Source organism: Salvelinus namaycush, chromosome 14 (genome assembly GCF_016432855.1).
Source record: "Salvelinus namaycush isolate Seneca chromosome 14, SaNama_1.0, whole genome shotgun sequence".
In the NCBI taxonomy this organism is placed as follows: domain Eukaryota; kingdom Metazoa; phylum Chordata; class Actinopteri; order Salmoniformes; family Salmonidae; genus Salvelinus; species Salvelinus namaycush.
Window position 1 is genome coordinate 32,641,519 of NC_052320.1, and position 12,978 is coordinate 32,654,496.

The 12,978-nt window shown below is 44.5% G+C and overlaps 1 protein-coding gene across 1 annotated transcript in view; it reads left to right on the top strand.

The window, feature by feature from the left end:
• prdm16 (PR domain containing 16) overlaps window positions 1-12,978 on the top strand; it is a 149,557-nt gene that overhangs the window by 30,192 nt on the left and 106,387 nt on the right. The window lies entirely within an intron of this gene.

A 12,978-nucleotide genomic window follows, 5' to 3' on the forward strand; every position in this document is an offset into this window, starting at 1 on the left:
TCACGCAGCAACAGGAAAGGTCAAGGTCAAAGGTCAATTATTATGTGGATTATAATTCATGGACATTTTTGTAGGGGTTGATAAATGTTTTGTAAGGTTGAAATTACAAGCTTCAGAAGCCTTTTTTTGAACCTCGAATACACATTTACATTTAGTTCTCCTGCAACGCAACAGGGTGATCACATTAAAGGCTTTACCTAAAACCAGAAATGCCTTAAGTAGTTCCATACATTGAAACTAGTTAGGTGGAGGTATCCGTCTCTCTCTCTCTCTGCAGTCAAAAACGGGTCACGTGACCTGTCTTTGTGCGCTGTTAGCACTGCTCTGTAGTCAGCCAAAGAGCGATTGAGAAATCTGAGAATTGTGGACAAATTCTTTGTTTTATTGAAAGCGTGCAGCCGAATTAGCTATTTTTTATCAAAAGTACTATACGTTTTGAGTCAGGAAATGTATACTGTACATTTCCATCTAAAACGATTGAAATTATTTTCTCATGATTTAATGTTGCCGACTGCAACAACAGCAGAGATGGTTAACAACTGAGCATATACGCTCTCGTGGGGGAATCCCTTTACCTAAAAACTGTCCTTATTAACAATCACAGATGTATTTTATTTGGGGGGGGGGGGGGTGAAGACCGTAGCTTAGTGTTACAGATTAGTTATACGAAGTAAACAGCAACCTACAAACATGTCTGACAATGAAATACTTGCTTCTGATTAATAGAACTACTGGAGGGTTGCCAACGTTTACAATCTGTAGAACATGTTTTATGGGCATGGGGCTAAAAGTAATTATATTGTTGGGATATTCATTGGCCACTATCGACAGTGGAGGTGATGGTTACAAATACACAATAGACCAGACTACATGCAACCAAATAGGCCTACCCTAGGTGGTCCTGGGGCCATGTATTTCACGCAAGGCTATACTATACAGTTGTTAAAAACATGAAATGTTGTCATGCAAATAAACCAGGCTAGCCAACATATCAGACATGGGAGATTATGCTTATGGGGAAAAAAGCGTGCAGTTTCGATCCTAACACCTTGATCACACCGATAGTGGCATTGCGCAAAATAGTACCCAACATCATCTGGATATGTTTGCACCAAAAGTTCAACATTCACCTGCTACCATTTCTGTCAAGCCGTCTACGTGTATGGTTTGATGCATATGTTCGATAAATCCATCGTATGCACCACACAGAATGCACTGCAACTCCCTCTGGAACTCAAGGCTGCAAGGCAAACGTAGCATTCCATTGGAAATGAATGTACTTCTGGTGTACCATAACACAATGGCGCTGTCGGTGTGTTCAAGGAGTAAGTCATTAAAATGCAACAACACCTTTCATTTTTCTTCTGTCTATTCTGGAATGTACGATGATACAATTACTGTCTATTACAATGTAAGGTGACACAATAACTGTCTATTGTATCCTCAACCAACATATGCTAACCGGTATAGCGCCTAGGCTACAACACAATAAGAACAACTCAAACAGCAATGATTAGACTAGTCGGAGGTTTACATACACTTAGGTTAAAACTTGTTTTTCAACCACTCCACAAATTTCATGTTAACAAACTATAGTTTTGGCAAGTCGGTTAGGACATCTACTTCGTGTATGACACAAGTTATTTTTCCAACAATTGTTTACAGACAGATTATTTAACTTATAATTCATTGTATCACAATTCCAGTGGGTCAGAAGTTTACATACACTAAGTTGATTGTGCCTTTAAACAGCTTGAAAAATTCCAGAAAATGTTGTCATGGCTTTAGAAGCTTCTGATAGGCTAATTGACATAATTTGAGTCAGTTGGAGGTGTACCTGTGGATGTATTCCAAGGCCTACCTTCAAACTCAGTGCCTCTTTGCTTGACATCATGGGAAAATCAAAAGAAATCAGCCAAAAGTTGTAGACCTCCACAAGTCTGGTTCATCCTTGGGAGCAATTTCCAAACGCCTGAAGGTATCACGTTCATCTGTACAAACAATAGTACGCAAGTATAAACACCATGGGACCACGCAGCCGTCATACCGCTCAGGAAGGAGACGCGTTCTGTCTCCTAGAGATGAACGTACTTTGGTGCGAAAAGTGCAAATCAATCCCAGAACAACAGCAAAGGACCTTGTGAAGATGCTGGAGGGAACAGGTACAAAAGTATCTATATCCATAGTAAAACGAGTCCTATATCGACATAACCTGAAAGGCCGCTCAGCAAGGAAGAAGCCACAGCTAATAAAAAAAAGTCTGACTACGGTTTGCAACTGCACATAGGGACAAAGATTGTACTTTTTGGAGAAATGTCCTCTGGTCTGATGAAACAAAAATAGAACTGTTTGGCCATAATGACCATTGTTATGTTTGGAAGAAAAGGGGGAAGGCTTACAAGCCGAAGAACACCATCCCAACCGTGAAGCACGGGGGTGGAAGCATCATGTTGTGGGGGTGCTTTGCTGCGGGAGGGACTGGTGCACTTCACAAAATAGACGGCATCGTGAGGGAGGAAAATTATGTGGATATATTGAAGCAACATCTTAAGACATCAGTCGGGAAGTTAAAGCTTGGTCGCAAATGGGTCTTCCAAATGGACAATGACCCCAAGCATACTTCCAAAGTTGTGGCAAAATGGCTTAAGGACAACAAAGTCAAGGTATTGGAGTGGCCATCACAAAGCCCTAACCTGAATCAGTTACACCAGCTCTGTCAGGAGGAAATGGGCCAAAATTCTCCCAACTTATTGTGGGAAGCTTGTGGAAGGCTACCCGAAACGTTTGACCCAAGTTAAACAATTTAAAGGCAATGTTACCAAATACTAATTGAGTGTATGTAAACTTCTGACCCACTGGGGATGTGATGAAAGAAATAAAAGCTGAAATAAATCATTCTCTCTACTATTATTCTGACATTTCACATTCTTAAAATAAAGTGGTGATCCTAATTGACCTAAGACAGGCAATTTTTACTACTATTAAATATCAGGAATTGTGAAAAACTGAGCTTACATGTATTTGGCTAAGGTGTACGTAAACGTCCGACTTCAACTGTACCTCTGCACGCTAGCTTTGACGCTTTCTCTTCTCCAAAGCGCCGCTGTATTTTGGCACGGAACCAGATCCAGTCCATGGGAATGCAGAAGGAACAGCTGTGCCTTTTGAGTTGTCTTCTGTGTTTTGTTCCATCATTTCCGGTTGTATATCTTTTTTGAAGAAGTCATCGTCGATGAAGTGCTTACTACACATGTAGATTTGCAAGATTGGCTGTAGTGTTTACATCGTGTTTCCTGTTTTTTTTATCGCTACTTGCAATTTTCTGCATCTGTCTGTATCTTTCAACGGAAAAGAGTGACATTTTGTGCCTTCTTCCCTTGATTTCTTATATAAAGTGCAGACAGCGACCGAACACCAGCTTGCTCTTGCTGGCATCTCTTTGGATTTCCACTTTTCAGAGCTAACTTTAGGCTACCTGTGATAAGTCTTTAAACTTTTGTGCAGGCTCCTTCTCACCCCCACACACATCTGTGACGTCAAGCTCCAAATAAGGGCATATACGTCACAGAGTTGCCACATGCGCAATTGTTCCTATCTCCGCTGTTGCTGCAGTTGGCCCTATAACATAATGAAATAAATAATCCCAATCGTTTTAGGTTGAAAAGTACACATTTCCTGACTCAAAACCGATAGTACTTTTGATAAAAATAGTTCATTTGGCTGTACGCTTTCAATAAAACAAAGAATTTATCCCAAATTCTCGAATTCCTCAATCGCTCTTTGATTGACTACAGAGCAGAGCTAACAGTGCACAAAGACACGTCACGTGACCCGTTTTTGCAGCTTTCCAGTTCTAGACTGCAGGGAGAAAAAGAAGGCCAACTCCGCCTCACTAGTTTCAATGTATGGAATCACTTAGGAAATTTTGGATTTTAGGGAAACTTCCCCTTTAATATCCAACATCTGTAGCACTCTGGTGTCTCTTTGAAATGTAACCCTGCGCGTCCTGAGTCTTGGGTTACCACCACAATACACACACAGGGCTGCTTGCCTTCCTGTTGTCGATGGCCTGGCTCATGTCTGGAGAGTTGGAACAAGGCCGGCCATTCCTCTCCCTCTGTCATGGAGCTGACAGCTGCAGGACTCTCTGTCATCATGATGGAGATGAGCTGGCCAGAGGGGAGGACGACACACACACACACACACACACACACACACACACACACACACACACACACACACACACACACACACACACACACACACACACACACACACACACACACACAGCATTCTCCATTCACCTCTGAGGATTCATCAGTAGGCAGACAGGAACACAATTGTTCATCTGTAATTTTGACCTATTAACCCCAGACACCATTATTTCTATTTTAGGTGATCCTCAGTCTGTTCAGTGTCTAAAGACAATATACGTCTATTTTGAATCACCATTACAATGGCACCACTCTGGTCCTGTCTCCTCCACCTCAACATGGAACATGGAAAAAGATGCTTTGTCCTTCAGGTACATGTCTATTTCTCCCATATCCTATGGGGCGGGATCTATGGCAGTCTCTGTGCTTTTGGCTGGGTCATACTCATTAGGGCACACTGTAGCAAAACAGTCAATTATTTCAGTCCATTTTATTCCGTTTTGTGCCTAGTGAACACGACCCTGGTGTCAATAAATTACACTGTCAAAATGTGGCCCCAGGAGAGAGAGAGAGAGAGAGAAAGGGGGAGTGAGGAAAGGAGAGAGGGAAAGAGGGAGAAAGGTCTGTGCTCCTACAAACAAAAGATGTTCTGACATTACAAGCTGTTCGCTGTGGCTCTTGGAACACGCGACACCCTTACTTCTCTCCAATTGATGAGACAACTTTGTAGATCCTTTTACGGGGAGAAAACACATGCACTGTAAACATTTGTCAGGGGTCAGGACAAAAGGGCCTTTGAGAGACCGAGAGAAAGAGACTGGGGAACTGTCTATACTGTGTTTATGGTTAAAGAAGGTATAGCGACTAGCCATAGCAGAGATGTCCGGGCGCTACAACCAACCAGGAATTTAGACATTCATAAAAAGTGCTCTGACCAAGTAGACTAGTTCCCAAGTGCGTCAGCATTAACACTAGAGCCGCTGGGCCTTTCAGCCTATAAGTATTCGCTAGAGAACATTGTCGGGCGGCCCTCATTAGCATACGCCTGGCCTTGATGGACCCCCCTTCCAGCCAATGATGGGTCAACATTCTAACAGTCTAATAAATACATTTCATATATGATGACAGAATAATAATCACTTGGTTGTGTCTTAGGTAACATTAGAATATGAAAAAACATATTATTTCAAAGAACATAATAGCGTTTTCATTAGTTCACAGTCACAATGGCCACAGTTCTTCATCATCACACTATTGTTGTTAATTAAATCAACCTCTTCATCACTCAGTGAGGCCTAATTTAAATTAAATTGTGAAGTAACACAGAGAGACGTCCTACAGTGCATTTATTTGTGTGAAAAAAAATAATACCTTTCTGTTTGTGATTTCAATATTCTGACAACTGAGCAATGTAAAATACAAACAAGGGAAAGAGCAGGACTTGCTTTTTAATAAGCAGATTTTTATTTATTTACTAAATCAAACGTCAGTGGCCGTTGGCCTATGGCGGTTCTAGTGTTAAAGATGCTATTGACGTGACGGGAATTAAGTTGTCGTCAACCTTTTTTTCCCCCATCACTTAAATGGCTATATTATGTCTTTCTGGGGCAACAGTGTTTTAAGCAATCCTTCCACTCCTCCCGGAATCCTCACCTCCCCCCTTTCCCCCATCAGACTTGACTACGCGCAGCCAGGCAGGAAATACACTGGTCGAGGTATTTATTTATCTGGGGAAGAAATCTCATCATGCAGTCATTCCTCGTCTCTCTCGACTTGAAGGCATCATCTAGAACTGACCCCGGCTTAAACCCCAAAGCACAAAGAAAGCGCTTGCTTGTGCTCCCCCGACCCAAATATACAGTATGTGCACTTAGCCCCAACTCAAGGGACACCTTTCACTTTCATGATAGGGGCCCCAAGTCTGCCCTTCCATCTTCTCCCTCCCCGTCCTCCCCTTTCCTCCCGTCAATATGTGGAAAAGCTACAAGCCCGTATCTAAGGGGAGGGGAGCTACCGACTAACCTTCAAAACCACCCCACCCTTTCCCCCTAAGTGTCGAAATTTCTCCAAAGTTAGTGTTAGTGTACTTTAAATACCCTTCTTCTCTTTGCACACCGTCTCTCTCTCTCTCTCTCTCTCTTTCTCTCTCTCTCTCTCTCTCTCTCTCTCTCTCTCTCTCTCTCTCTCTCTCTCTCTCACACGAGCCCTCTGGCGAGCAGGATGGACTTGTCAGACCAGCGTGAGGCGATGTAAGGAAAGCTCTTTGCATATTTACCCCGAAATATGCAAAAGCAGTAAATATTTATCCGGGCCCAATAAACAATACATAATTTTGCCAGGCGTCTTCCATCATCACATGACAATATACCCATGGCCCGCTTCCAAAAACCTCTTCCGATGACAGATCTGGTCTCTTAAGTAGGTTTATATGTTCTTCTTTGCATACAAAGGGGTCCCTGGTTTGAATTACAGGCTTCAATGGTTTGAGAGAGACATTTGACCCAATGTGTATTCCTACACAGACATACATCTCTGCGGAAAGAAATTGAGATGGGAGAATACTGGAATCCAGAAAGCCAATATCAGATTGATCAGTATGTTGCTAATGAAAAACATGTTGCCACCTATACCTCATACACTACCGAGATATCCCATCTTTCAAACTCCATGTTTGCCAGCAGAAGTGAAAAGCGTCTACGTATCATATGGATTGACTCTCGATCCAATTTATGCGGCCTACAGGTCAAGCTCTAAATCTCTCTCCAACGTCCCCCCATGTCCCCCCCTGCGTTTTCCAAGAGGCCGTATGTGATCATTAGAGAAGAGGTGGAGATATTTCTCCCCCCCAGCCCCGACGACATATCGAAACGCCACAACCTTATCAAAATCAAAGACAGAAGATGCCATATATCATGGTGTGAAAGCTACCCCGACCAGGATACTGTGTATGCAATCCTCTTAGCCACCAAGGTAGCATTATTTATTGGTCGGCGACCATGTGGCTGTCAAAGCATCTGTTGGCCGGAGATCTATCGCCCCTCCCTTATTCACTTATGATTATTACTGATCATCCTCCCAAATGACTTATCAATAAAGTGGGCCAGCCGGCTAATTTATCGCTATGGCTCTGTCGATATGAAGTTCTGCGTCGCGGCTTAAAAGGATAGAGGCCCAATGCTAAGGTGATGGATGAGGCGTGAGGCCTGTATGAAAATATGACCCTTTTAATACATTTGCTACTGTGCTCTCTCTTTCTCTTTTGCGTTTTTAACAACTCCGAGGCACAACATCGATTTCTCTCTCTCCCGGCATTATAAAATAATGTACCACTGTCAAGGTGTATTTGCTGAGCAAGTGCGGACCGTGAACCCTTCAGCGCTAATATTGTCCTGAAGAGAACAATTCACTCCAACAAGAAGTTGAAGAATGCAACAGGAGTTCAGTCTGTCAGTGTATACTTAGTGAATATTAAGCTGTGGAATATTAGCCAAATAAATCATACTCCTATGTTGCTTGTATGGATAATACGTTGATATGAGTCATAGGAACCATTTAAACAATAATGCAGCTCGTCCCGGGTTTTATTGAAAAGCACCCGTCATATTTTATTGTGACATTTGCCCGAGCATAAATCATGGGAACTCGTAAAGGACTCTTAAATGACTCGTTGCTCGCACTGCAAACACGCCTGTTGTTTGAGAAGTGGCCGTGACGGGCCCGCACAATGGCAGCGCGTGTTTGCCAAATCTGCCCTTTGTGTTTTCACTCTATCTCTTGGAAGGTTTTAGTTCCGCCAACTAACGCCTGGCCCATCCCGATACGTTGAGTAATAACGTTGTTAGCTCTAGCCCCGTCAAACCAATCTCTGATCTCTCTCACCTTTGTATTGGGCCCAGACAATAGGACTAGTGCATTCCTCTGCCATCCGCTAACATGGTCTGTATGCCTTTCTCACATTCGACTAACAGCCAAAGTGGAAGACGTTGATAAGGCTATAATATGGAATCAAACAATGCTAAGCTGGGAGCCATTATGTTTAATTGCCCCCCCCCCATCAATAGCCCTCGGAGCATTCTGCTATCAGGACTGCCTTCATGTTTGCTTTGGCAGACGGCTTCAAGTCCTCAGCTTATTAAAGTCTTCATAAATATATTCTATCAGAATGCTGCCTAGCTTCCTGGTATTTAGCAGGGAGGATTTCCCCCCCACCTCCCTCCTTCTCTCCATCCTTCCCTCCTTCTCCGTGTTCTTTCTTGAGCAGGCTCATTGTTAAAATATGTTTTAAGTAGTGATAGCGCCGTATCTGTTGGGAAGTCCCAAAATAGCCCCTTTACACCCTACTGAGGACAAATGACCCTGGAACACAAACTGAGTCCAAAAAAAACCTATCCAGTCAGACATTATCCTTACTCAAACAAGATTCAACTGATTAGAGAGAGAGAGAGAGAGAAAGAGAGAGAGAGAGTGAGAGGCTGGGAGAGAGAGGCTGGGAGAGACAGAGAGAGAGGCTGGGAGAGAGAGGCTGGGAGAGAGAGAGGCAAAGAGAGAGCAAGCCTGTTTTGGTCCAGGGCTATCAAAGCGATATCAGAAGTGTAGACCTCATAGGAAAAGACTGCAGACTAGTGATATTTTTCTTGAAGCGTGTCGGCTGTGAAGGGTTGAGAGCGGCTGGTGCTGGAGAGAATCACAGTGATTAATTTGCTGCAATCATGTTTGACATGATAGTTAGTGCCCAGTTTAGACGGCAGAGCAGTGAAAACCAGAAAGAGCTCTCTCTCTCTTTCTTTCTCATACACACACACACACACACACACACACACACACACAGGCACACTCAGCCGTTTATTATGCAGTGCGCGATCGCGCCGCGGAAGACCGCATCCGTGCTAATCTATAGGTCACGAAATCAATAATGTCCCGGCATTGCCACAATTAACTCTTGCCAGCTGGAGAAAGTTCTCAATAACTGCATAGCAAAACTTCCAATTTGTGGCTTTCTTGGTGTGGCTCCTGTAGCCAATGGGTTGTCAGTCTGTCGGTTCAAAAGGCCTTGAGGTCTGTTTGCTGGTGTTTCTTTTTGGAAACTTGCGGCTTCTGACATCCATAACCATCCATTGGCCGTGTTGCTATATTGCCTCATATTATCCAGACTTGAGGAGAATTGTTTTTGGCAACGAGTGCCAACATTTTCCGACAGCGAAACCTCTGAAAGTGATCTTTTTATTTTTAGTATTTTTGTTTCTGTGCTACTGGTGTACATCTGGGATGCGCCAGCCTTTGTCGCTGATCCCTGAGTAGTTAAAGCACTATCGCTAATTCCTGGACTCGCAATAAGTGGACCCCCAGTTTCCATAGTGATTGTGTCTTGCGAAGTGGGGCAGGGGTTGTGAAGGCAAACGACCACGTGGGCTTTGTGTAGGGCCTACGCTGGACAGCCTCTGAGGGGTAGAGAGAAGAAGAGGTGCTAGAGGTTCTGGAATTAGCTGGGCATGATTTGCTCCATGTGTGCCTGGCTTGGCAACGATGGGGGGGGGGGGGGGGGGGGGGCTGTAACAACGCAGCCGTCCCATTCGCCGAGGAGCTTCTTTACACTCCACACCTCGCCTTGCTTACTCATCATGGCGTGTCACTGCGAATGGCGCTAAAGTGGCGATGAAAAAGCCCTGACACCATCCGATAATAGAAATTATGTTTTTAGCTATAAACTTCATAAGGGGGGGGATTTCTCATTTCTCGCCATGTGCGAAAACACACAAATACACACATACACACACACACACCTAATGAGGTTTAGACAGTCACCGCGTTGGAATGATTCCGCAGGTGTCTACACTTTCATCAAGACCCATGTGTTTACGTTTGAGGTCATTTCAGGCCCAAAAATGGGTTTCGTGCCCAGACACACACCTTCCACTGTCTCCATGACACCGGCACTATTTGCCATAGTTTCTCTCCTCGTCATGTCCATAAGACCTATTGACAAGTTAGCACAGGTTAGCGTTAGCCTAGTGCAGATAGGACCACAAGGGTACAATGTGAAACCGCTCTGTCGAGGGATCCAGAAATAAGCTCACCTCTGTTTTGAGTGTTCCCTCTGACGTGGAGAAAAGTGACTTTGAAACGATGGTGACACGGGCAATAAATCATACACTGGTGTTAGTCAGGAAGGCCAATCACTTTTTCCCCTCTTCTAATTAATAGGCTATTTATTTGCTTGGCTGGGTCTCTGTAAGGTTGTGGAGAGTGTGTGTCTGTGCGAGTGCCTGTGTGTCCGTCTGCAGGAGCTGAACGAGAGGGAGGGAGAGAGAGGCAGACTTGGGCCTTGCGCATCACACCTATAACCTCATGCGTTACGGCGCAGGAGACCCCATTCACCGCTGCTCTTCAGAGCAGAGCACACAGCAACTTCACCGCTGCTCTTCAGAGCAGAGCACACAGCAACTTCACCGCTGCTCTTCAGAGCAGAGCACACAGCAACTTCACCGCTGCTCTTCAGAGCAGAGCACACAGCAACTTCACCGCTGCTCTTCAGAGCAGAGCACACAGCAACTTCCCCGGAGAGGTTTTCATACTTACTCACTTTAAGCAGCTGGTTTTCGACGCTCAATGCAAAACGAGAACAAAGTCTTTCCTCAGAGACTCACGTTGAGATTTGGAGCGCGCCAGCCGAGAATGAAAAGGGGGAGAGGAGGGAAGAAGCGGGTCTAACCCAATAGCTGAAAGACATTCAACCGTCAGTTTAACTGCTTGTGTCTGTTTGCATGTCTCCTACAGTTTCGGGTTACTCTCGCACAATTTGATACATACACATATTTATGTTTGGCGTGTCGAGAGGGTGGTGGGGAGAGGGAGAGAGGGCCTAACCCTGTTGGAGTGCCTGGTAGCGTTTTGCAGAATCAATGAAGCTGTTACTTTGTAAACTGTTACAGCTGCCCTCCACATATTACCATAGGGGGAAGGCCCCTCTCGCCTCTCTGTCTACCCTCCTCCTCTTTTCTCTCTACCTCTCTTTCACCTATCACTCTTTATCTATCCTCTCTTTCCTCTCTCTTCTTTCTCTATCCTCTCACTCTCTCGGTCTCGATCTTTCTCTTTCTCTCCCTCTCTCTCTTCCTCTCTTCCATTATCTGTGTCCATCACTTTTAAGGGCTATTGTCAGAGCACAATGTGAACAGGATGGCCAGGAATGTGAAGGAGGGTTCTTCTTATCAGCACCACCACACACAGAAACGCGCAGCAACACACACAGAAACGCGCAGCAACACACACAGAAACGCGCAGCAACACACACAGAAACGCGCAGCAACACACACAGAAACGCGCAGCAACACACACAGCCGCGTGAACACACTCAAAACACAAACACACACACCCACACACACACACACACACACAACTGAGTGTTGCCCTTGCTCCATCTTTCTCTCTCTCTCTCTCTCTCTCTCTCTCTCTCTCTCTCTCTCTCTCTCTCTCTCTCTCTCTCTCTCTCTCTCTCGCTCTCTCTCTCTCTGAGTGAATGGCTCTGGCATTGCCCAAAGCTGTGCCTCTGAGCAGTTTCCCTGCACTACAGCCATTTATAAACACACACCAAGGGTGTATTTGGACGCTGTTGTGTGTGGTGGGCTTGAGGGGGCTTATGAGTTACACATGGGCTGTGGTGGATCAAACACAAAGACCTCGACGTCGCTAGTTTAAAATCGTGTCATTGAATTGCGCCGCCGGCTGACGTGATTTTGTTTTTACGATGGGGGATGGCTATGACAAGGCTGAGGATTAGATTCTAGATGTAAGTGTACTCGTGTAAGTATCTGTGGTGTAATTGCTTCCATTCAGTGGGCTGGGAGATCCACTGACAGCTTAATGTAGTGAACCGCAGCTTTGGTCCACTGTCTGTCTGTCTGCAGCACACATGGATGAGTCTTAAATACAGATGTCTGAAATGGCAATCTATGGGTCCTGGTCAACAGAAATGCTCTAAAGAGGAATAGGGTGACATTTCGGATGTAGAGCACATGGACTGGATGCCAGTCTCCCTTGACAGGAAATGGGAGACACTGAGACCTATTGGCAATACTAGATTACTTTAACATTTTTATTTGGTCTTCATTTAACCAAATGTGACCGACCGGCTCGATTCGGTCTCATGCAGCAAAATGTAAAATTGTGTTTTTTTTACATTGGATAAAAGTAGAGACAGAGCTAGAAAATGCTATATCATACACTGCAGTTGAGGAACAATGGGAAAGTTATTCTGCTTTGAAAGTTGATCAACTTGTGACCTCACTTTTGAGAAAATGGCCTTTGAATGTTTTGGTACTACTACTGGAGAGCTTTTCTTTGTCTACACCCATTTAGCGTTGTTCACACCCTCTTAAGCTTTAGCCCCACCCATCTCTTTAAGGGTTGATCCGAGCATTCGGTCCTAACAGCAGTCAAGCACCCAAGCTAACTGGCTAACGTTGGCACAGAGAACAGCTCACTGACCATTTTACTTGCCCTAGCAGAGCTGGTTAGGCTGTTTTTATGTTATCCGGAGCGTTGGTGACGGCAACTGTGCTGCTGGCAAATATTTAAGCTTTTTTGCCAACGTTTACTGACACCGGCCATATTCAACGGGTGATGAGTGTTCTTAAATTCGTCAGTTATTCTGCGCTCTGGCACACTCAGACGAGAGTGCTCTGAAATCGGAGTAGATAACCTGAGACGAATTTACCAGCTACGTCTATCAACAGTTGTCACAGTGACGTTCTATTGAAATGGTTACTTGCGTCATGGAGTCTTTTGTTAAGACATGTAGCTAGCTAGCTAAACAATTAAGCAAAAT